At 49.3% G+C, this 8189-nt stretch overlaps 1 pseudogene; it reads left to right on the top strand.

Annotated features, from left to right (window-relative positions):
- On the top strand, positions 1-2044 carry LOC149351722 (uncharacterized; annotated as a pseudogene).
- Positions 2045-8189: the final 6145 nt, after the last annotated feature.

The raw sequence follows: 8189 nt of genomic DNA, 5'->3' as shown, positions 1-8189 counted from the left end.
TTATCCGAGAAGTCTAAACATATGGATGAGTTCTCACGCAAAGGAAGCATCGTTTTTGATGAAATTAAAATCTCGGAGCACCTTGATGTGAAACCAACTGGCAAGTTGTTTTTAAGCAAGCTTCAAATGAAATATGTGGCGACTCTGTTTTTTTGTACTGTACTTTACTTCTATTTCTACAGGTGAGCTAGAAGGATTCGTTGATCTTGCTCAGTTCACCCCTGATTCCCAAAAGGACCAACTCTGACCTTCGCATGGTAGTCCTGTTCCAGCCTTCCCAGGGTAATTTATTTTTCTGACATATTGGTTGGATTGGTCGCTTTACTGGTAAAGCACTGTGTTTGTGGAAAAAGTTAATCTGCTGTGTTATCTTTCTAGGCAAGTGGACACAAATCCTTGGGATTTTATCACGTGGCAATTTCAAGGCGGATACCTTAGCAAAGATCATCACTGAGGCGACAATTCTTTGCGAGAGGACTGGATTCTTCATTGACTATGTCACGTAGGATGAAGCAAGCTGGAATATATCAATGTGGAAGCCTTTTGGCATTCGATGTCACTTCTGTACTGAATAGAATTGCAATTTTTTGTCTTAAGGTCATTCGGGCGGTTATGGTTGTTCAAAGCATTCACTTAAAGCGCTGCCTCGTATCCTTGCAGGTGCGGGCACAGGCACACGGTGCAAGGCGCCACAGCCTGCTAGCTCAACGCGTCATCTGCACTTTCTATCAGATTTTCCCCATCCGGTGCATTTGTAGGCAAACGTTTTGCCACACCTGAGGTTCGGGTGCACGTTTAACCGATCCGAGAAGCTTGGAAAATGGACAACCAGAGTGTTTCGCTTAAACCCGTGCCAAAGGTCACCAGCACGCACCTGAATCCCAATTCATTTGAGAAAATGAGAGTCACTCCAGCATTCCAGCTATTTAGTGGTGGTGTAATTGGAGGTCTTTTCATTTATCGCACCCAGTTAGGGCGCTGTTATCGCTTCGTGGAAGCAAGTGAATCTTTTGTAAAAGGAATTAAAAAGCTAATCAGGACAATGTCTGCATGTGTGCCAAAACCAGCGTTATAGCCGCAGTAACCAAACTTTACATTTCTAGAAGAGTTCCTGGAAAACCTAGCCGAGCGGGAAGATGACGCAAAGGCCACAGTCGGTGGGTTTTTGAGCTCCAGCACAGCAGAGGGACTCCGTGGTTCAATCGAGAGCACACTTAGTTTTGTTGCATATCTCGGCGCACTTGATTTTAGGTACCTGATGACGGCAAACTTTAGCCAAGACAGGCTTGAAAGCGTATTTAGTATCGTTCGGCAGTCATCAGGAACTAATGACCATCTTAATGCTGCTCAGTTTTTGGTTACTGTTAATGCTCTCGCGTTTTAATACCTTGCCGAACCAGCCCCATCACGAAACTGCACCAGAAGTGGTCACTTCATTAGTTTCGATGCCCAAGAAAGAGCCATGCAGTGAGAATACGTTAGCTATTCTCGATAGACTTACTGATACAGGATCTTTCAATGATGCAGAAATTGAATTGGTCTCTTGAGCTCCACGTACAAGTATTCCGTCCGACCACAGTGTCTGTGTGAGAGAAAAAAGCCGCGAGATACTGATTTGTTATATCTCGGACTACATAGCTAGAAAAGCACTGAAAAAAAGCCATTGCGTAGACTGTGCATCAGCCTTGACGGCTGAAAAATCAGCGGCTACAGAAAATGGTCAAGCTGCAGCTTTCACTGTAAACTTTGGTAATGGTGGCTTAATGTATCCCTCTGGCCCCTTGAAGAAAATTATCACCGTATTTGAAGACAGCCTCACCACTTATTTTAGTCTGAATAAGTTGCACGAGGAGAGCATTATTAATTTCGGTGATTTTTTACACATGTAGATTTTCCGTCGCTGCCCTGCGTGAAACGTGGACGTGAAATTGCTAACGGCATTATCAAATTCTATATTCTTCTTCGGCTATGCTTGTACGTGAAGTCAATCAACGTTGAGAGGGCTGCCAAGAAGGAGCAGCTGAAGCTGTTAAAGATGAGATGATGCCAGTAGGTGGTGCCAGCAGATTTGGGCAGCTTGACACTGAGTGCAGAGTCATTGTTTAACAACCGTTTTTGTTTTGTTCCATGCTTTAGTGATCCTTGTCCTTCGGTATCTTTTCCCTGACAGCAGGTGTGATCTACATTGAATGCGCTAATAATGCTATTTTACCAAGCACAGAATGCGAAGAAACTACATAGAATGCATGGTTATGTTCTTTACTTCGATAACTCGGTCGCCTAGGCACTAAGGAATGCGTGTCCGCAGTTTCCCTAAATCACGTTGTGATTTATGGGGTTTAGGTTCTCATCTTGCGTTCTTTAATTCTGCGTGCATCTAGAAGTTCCCAGTGTTCAATCTGTATTCTAACTTCATTCAAAGCGCGTAGAAGTTGAGAAATTAATAGCACGAATGAAAATACCGTTGTCAGTAGTGCTCTGTTGCACATGCACGGTCGTCGGGTGAAGTATTGTAGGGTAAGGTTCTTGATGCAAGGGTATTTTTATTTATTTAAATTCCTCAGAAAACTGTACTACAAAACGACACGGCAGCAGTATTCCGGGAGGAGAATAGGGTACAATAATAAGCGGGTTCTTTTCGCCATCGACTCGGGATTACGCGCACAAAATTTGTTCCCAAGAAAAAAACAAACATTTGCGCCGCTGCGACGATAACTGAAGTGGGGATTAAAATACCACGACTAATCTAAAATTAGATAAAAAGTGCAATCGCATGCGCAAGGCATACGATAACGCTCAGCGAGTTCGTTTCGCTAGGCAAAAAAATTACCGAAGACACTCTGGAAATTCTAAAGTGTGCTGGCGAAAGCCTCGTCTGTTCTGCCTCTCTTGCTTACGCATCATGTGACATGTTCAGTCGGCGCATGCACATTCGCTCCTTGTTCTTCTGACGTTTGGTGTTTGGGGAATCGGGCGGCCGCTGCCGCTTCCCCGAAACGCTTGGCGCGGAATCACTGGGCCGCTTCGGAGCTATGCGTCTCACTCACTCGGCTGCAACGAGACGTCTGGCTATGGTGTACTAGAAGATGGGTAGTGTGTTCAGGCGCCGCCGCTCACCATGCATTGGCGTGTCGCGGCGCGCGTCGAAAGAAACCGGAGTCGTGCGGCGCTGCTGTAGCATGGGCTGTCGGGAAAAGGGGCGCTATTCGTTGTCGTCTGCTAGTCAGTGACGCGTGGTAGTCAGTTGCGTGGTACGCGGCTCACAGAAAGTTTTGATGTGATCCCTTTCTCGTCCTATAATGGCCGCTGGCCGTCCGACTGTGAAGAAATGCCGAATCGTCGGCGGCAACGGCACTGCTTCGCACCTGGGTGCACAACAGGCTACCATTGGACTAAGGGTGGGCAGCCGTCGCTTTTGCCGTTCCAAAAGATGAAGCGCGCAGGAAGATCTGGGAGTGGAATTTGCACCGGAAAGACAAGACCCTGGATGAAACGTACCCGGTATGAGAACTGCACTTCGAGCCATCGTGCATTCTCAGAGATTACGTGCACGTTATAAACGGAGAAGTCCGCATACCACGCGGGAAACCAGACTTGACGCCGGACGCCGTTGCTTCCCAATAGCCCCAGCTACTTGTCATTTTTATGCGAAGCATACTAAAATAGCCCAACCCAGCTCCTCGAGCGCGGCGGTGTCGTTACCATTGACCTTTCTTGACCTCCATGTAATACCACGTGATGCGTGACGTCACAGCAGATGAAAAACGGGGGCCCAACTCGCGCGAGGCGTCGCGACTACATTCTAGTTCACTATAGTCGCGACCAAGGAGGACCACGTGATGCGTGGCGTAACGACATAGGAGAAACAGGGCCCCAGCTCGCGCCGTCGCGCGAGGCATCGCGACCAATGTGTTTCCTGCTTCTGCCGCTAGGTGCGCTGTAGTGAACACGTGATGCTGGAGCGGCGGTATACAAGGGGGTGCGCCTGCCTCTGCTAGGCGTACACGGGATAGAGATGCCTCCTGGAGACAGGGCTGCTCGTTGGAATGAGAAGCAAAAGTTGCGGCGTGCTACAGAGACTGATGAAGAGCGTGAAGAACGTCTAGCCAAGCGGCGTGCTCGATATGCAACTCGGCGACAATATGCTTCGCATCTGACTAGGCTTAACCTAAGCTATTTTGTCAAGGGCATCAAACAGTCGCGAGAGGCAGGGCGAAAAAAAAAACTGCATGCGAAAATCAGCCGATGTTCATAAGCATGCCACCGCGGCCGTCTATCATGAATTGGTCACGATTTCGAGGTCGCGCTTCCTGCTCGCTGCAGTATGCACAACAGTTTGTTCATCATCCTTGTGTTCTATCTTTCCTCGGCAGCAGTACCAGCTGTACGTACTCTGCGTCTGTACAAATTGCAGCTATTGGAAAAGAATTTTGAGCCGCGCTCTTAGCAAAAGAAAATATGAGGTAGTCGGGAAGAATGCAGGGCAGCGAAAAATTAGTATCTTTAACAATGACCTGCAGACTTCATTGTGTTCTTTCTTCTAAAATTTTGTTTCCATTCAATGACGTTGTTACAATAAATTAGCGGAGCTGTTTTTCCGCAATTTTGGCTGTTTCGCGGCCGTCTGTATAGTCACTGTTCTTTTTTTTTTTCTTCCGTGTGCGACTTGTCTTATAGCATTTAATTTTATTTGTCGTGCATGTACAACGACAAACATTTACAGGGCATGTTATTGAAGTGTTGACTTTTAAAAGGACCAAAAATATTGGGTGCAATGCACAGAACGCACCGCCGCGTATCGGGAGGAGTGCATGCAGTGACAGCCCGTGCTCTGGTGGCGCCGTCTCGTGGCTTTCGACATCAACAGCGACAGCCGCGAGTCCTCCCTGAACACACTACCCCATATTCTGGTAGCGGCGGTGCAGCTGCCGCCGCCGACGCGCGAGCGCTCGCTCTACCGCTACTGTGTGACGTCACGGTTGCTGTGCATAGCTGCGCCCCCCATCGGCGCGCCGGTTGCTAAGGAGGAGAGGAGGTTGCGCCGCTTCGCGGAGGAGAGGCCACAGCCATAAAAGGCTTTCGCCTTAAAACGCGCGCGTCTACTGCAGACACCTTGGGTGGCATGGCACACCGTTTGCTCGACCGCCCCTGCGGCGATCATTCAGCAGCAGCCTCCGCCACCGCCGGCGTGCGCTATACTACCAAGTATTTCTAGGTAACCTACGCTTGGTCATCGTGCGGTTGAATGCGCTCAGCCGTCAGGGCAACGCGCGCTGCAACCTTATCAAGCGTACCGAGTGATTCTCGTTGATCAGTCATACGCTGAATTGGAATAAGTATGACAGATATCTCAAGTATCTATACAGAGAAAAGGGTCAACTGCATGTGTAAGTGAAACATCGGCACCGCTATCGGCCGCGGCTGAAATGCGATGAAGCGGCGCCCTGGCTCAGCTCGAAGCTCGTGCCCGGCGCGCGAGCACACAGCGAGGTTCTCTGCCAAGACGTTCCATTCAAAGCGCGTCTTCTGCTTTTCCGGATGGTAGTATCAACAGGGACGCGAGACCATGAAACAAAGCTGGTTGTATTGGCAAAACACCGACATGTTGCCGGAGAACAAGCACAGATGCGCCTTGAACAGCAGGTCTTGGCCAACCAGCTCGCTCTGTGCGCGTGCAGCAAGCGCGAGCTTCGAGCTGAGCCAGGGCGCCGCTTCGTCGTCTTTCAGCAGCGGGCGGTCGTGGAAGCGATGTTGCTACTACACATAAATAATTAGTTTTTTTTTTGCTGCTTTCCTCTCTATCCGTGTTATATATCCTTAATGATCATCCGTTAATTACGCCGAATTCCGCACGCGCCGTGACAGGAGAATGGAGCGTGTATACATGAACGGGTTGAACACTGCATTCATCTGCCCTTTCTTGAGCGAGACTCGTCGATGCTCAAACTGCAGTCTTCCCTTCGTGCGGAGTGATTGCAAAGAACTGGTCCTATCGTGCGAACAGGCGCGGTTAGTTTGAAACTTTGTTTTCCGAAGCTAAACACACGCTCAGCGACCGAATGGGACCGTCACGTTCTGATGGCTGCTGATGGCTGCCGAGAGAGAAAGTCGGGACTTACCTTTTCTGGGGAGACACCGCTGTCGAAATTGTCGCGGGCCTCCCTGTGAGTGGCTGCAGCCTCGGTCCAAGAAGGCTGCTCGTCGATGGAAACCGCGGCGGTACTAGGCTGGTCCATGTCTGTATTTTGTCCTCTCTGGCGATGAGGGCACAACTAGGAGCTTCGCAGTGCTCAGCGAGATAGGTTGGGAGGACGAATGGCGGCACGTGAACGGCACGAGCGAATGACGCCGGCGGTGCGCGGCACGTGGACGGTACGGTGCAGCTCGCGGACGATAAAAACCAATGAGAAATGCCACATGAGCGAAGTGGAAGTGAAGGCGCCCGAGTGAACGTGCGCAAAATGTCCCATAATCGTCAATTTTGCTTGGTTAACTAGCGTTTATTAATACTTGCTGTGGGCTAGGTAGTGCATATTTAAGTAAAAAGACTTAGCGCCAAAACAGACAGCACACACTAAGAGAGACGGGACAAGCGCAACTTGCAACTGTTTATACACAGCAGATGCGAGTGAATATAAGGCGAAGAATCAAGAGGGAGAGGAGCAACCACACATCACTGTATGATTTACCAATTTCCGCATCACTGTAAAGCCTGCGGTGAAAAAGACAACAGCATATGGGAAGCGGCGCTGCAAGAAACTATAAGATCTGAAACAGGTGTAAGGACAAGATAGCCCGTGAACTGGTCGAGACATTCTGTATCAAAGGAAACGATAGCTAGTCAGTGTATGAACACGCTATCACTTACCATTTATAATAATGAAAGTGCATTTTTAGATAGTATGCGGTGTGAAACGTGTGGGCCTACTTCCTGTGCTCCGATCTGCATACCCCTCGCGCGCATGTATCGTTCTTCGTCTCCCTCTTGATATTTCGTCTTATATTTATTCGCATCCGGCCGCGGTGAATAAACGCTTGCAAGTTGCACTTGTCCATCACTCTCATGGGTGCTGTGTGTTTTCGCGCTAAGTCTTTTTACGTAAATTAACAGGCGTTGTTCGCTTCTATTGCCGCGCAGGGACGAAATATTTGTTTCGGATGTCGTTGAGCCGCCGCGGTGGCCCAGTGGTTATGGCGCTCGGCTGCTGACCCTAAACACGCGGGTTCGATCCCGGCCGAGGCGGTGGCTTTTCGATGGAGGCGAAATGCTAGAGGCGCGTGTATTGTGCGATTTCGGTCCGCCTTAAAGATGCCCAGGTGGCCGAAATTATCCGGAGCCCTTCACTACGGCGTCTCTCATAGCCTGAGTCGCTTTGAGACGTTGGCTATACCCCATAAAACAAAAACCAGTACACTGTTATGAAAAAGGTCGGAGAAGTCACTAAGTATACAGATACTAGTCTCAAAAACCTCTACCTTCTCGCATGGTTCGTATAACATTTTGATTTCATTTATTGGGGTTTAACGTCCCAAAGTGGCTCAGGCTATGAGGGACGCCGTAGTGAAGGGCTCCGGAAATTTCGACCATCTGGGGTTCTTCAACTTGCACTGACATCGCACAATACACGGGCCTCTGGATTTCCGCCTCCATCGAAATTCCGCCGCCGCGGCCGGGATCGAACCCGCGTCTTTCGGGTCAGCAGTCGAGAGCCGTAACCACTGAGCCACCGCGGCTGGTCGCATAACATTTTGAGTGATGCCTTCATTGATGATGGGTGTGTTTACATGTACTACACGCTTGTCCGCCTGAACAAAGAAATCCGAATAAAAACCTGGCTGCATCCTGTGACCACCTTCAGATTAGAAGACGGTGGCGCTGATTCTCAAATGAAACTCCATGGTCCCACGAGGTTTTATTTTTTTTTTTCGTGTTCTCGGCACTCTTGAGCAGTTATTTGGTACATGAGCGTTTTGGGGAGGTTTCGGCCATGGAGGAAAGAAACGGCACCTCTGAATCGTGGAAACGCCAACACGTGGTTATTGACGGCGCAGTGAATGCGACGGAGAGCGAACTGTTCTATTACGCGACAGCTTATACAGCTCGTTCGGTGGAGAAGCCGTCGGCCTTCGTAGTAGCTGTCGGCACCGCGCGTCCGAAAAAATGGTATCATGCCAACCGTGTGCCGCAG

This window comes from Amblyomma mixtum, chromosome 3 (assembly GCF_055824585.1).
Source record: "Amblyomma mixtum isolate Tamu chromosome 3, ASM5582458v1, whole genome shotgun sequence".
Classification (NCBI taxonomy): Eukaryota; Metazoa; Arthropoda; class Arachnida; order Ixodida; family Ixodidae; genus Amblyomma; species Amblyomma mixtum.
The sequence above is the reverse complement of the archived record's forward strand: the minus strand, read 5'-3'. Positions and strand labels throughout refer to the sequence as shown.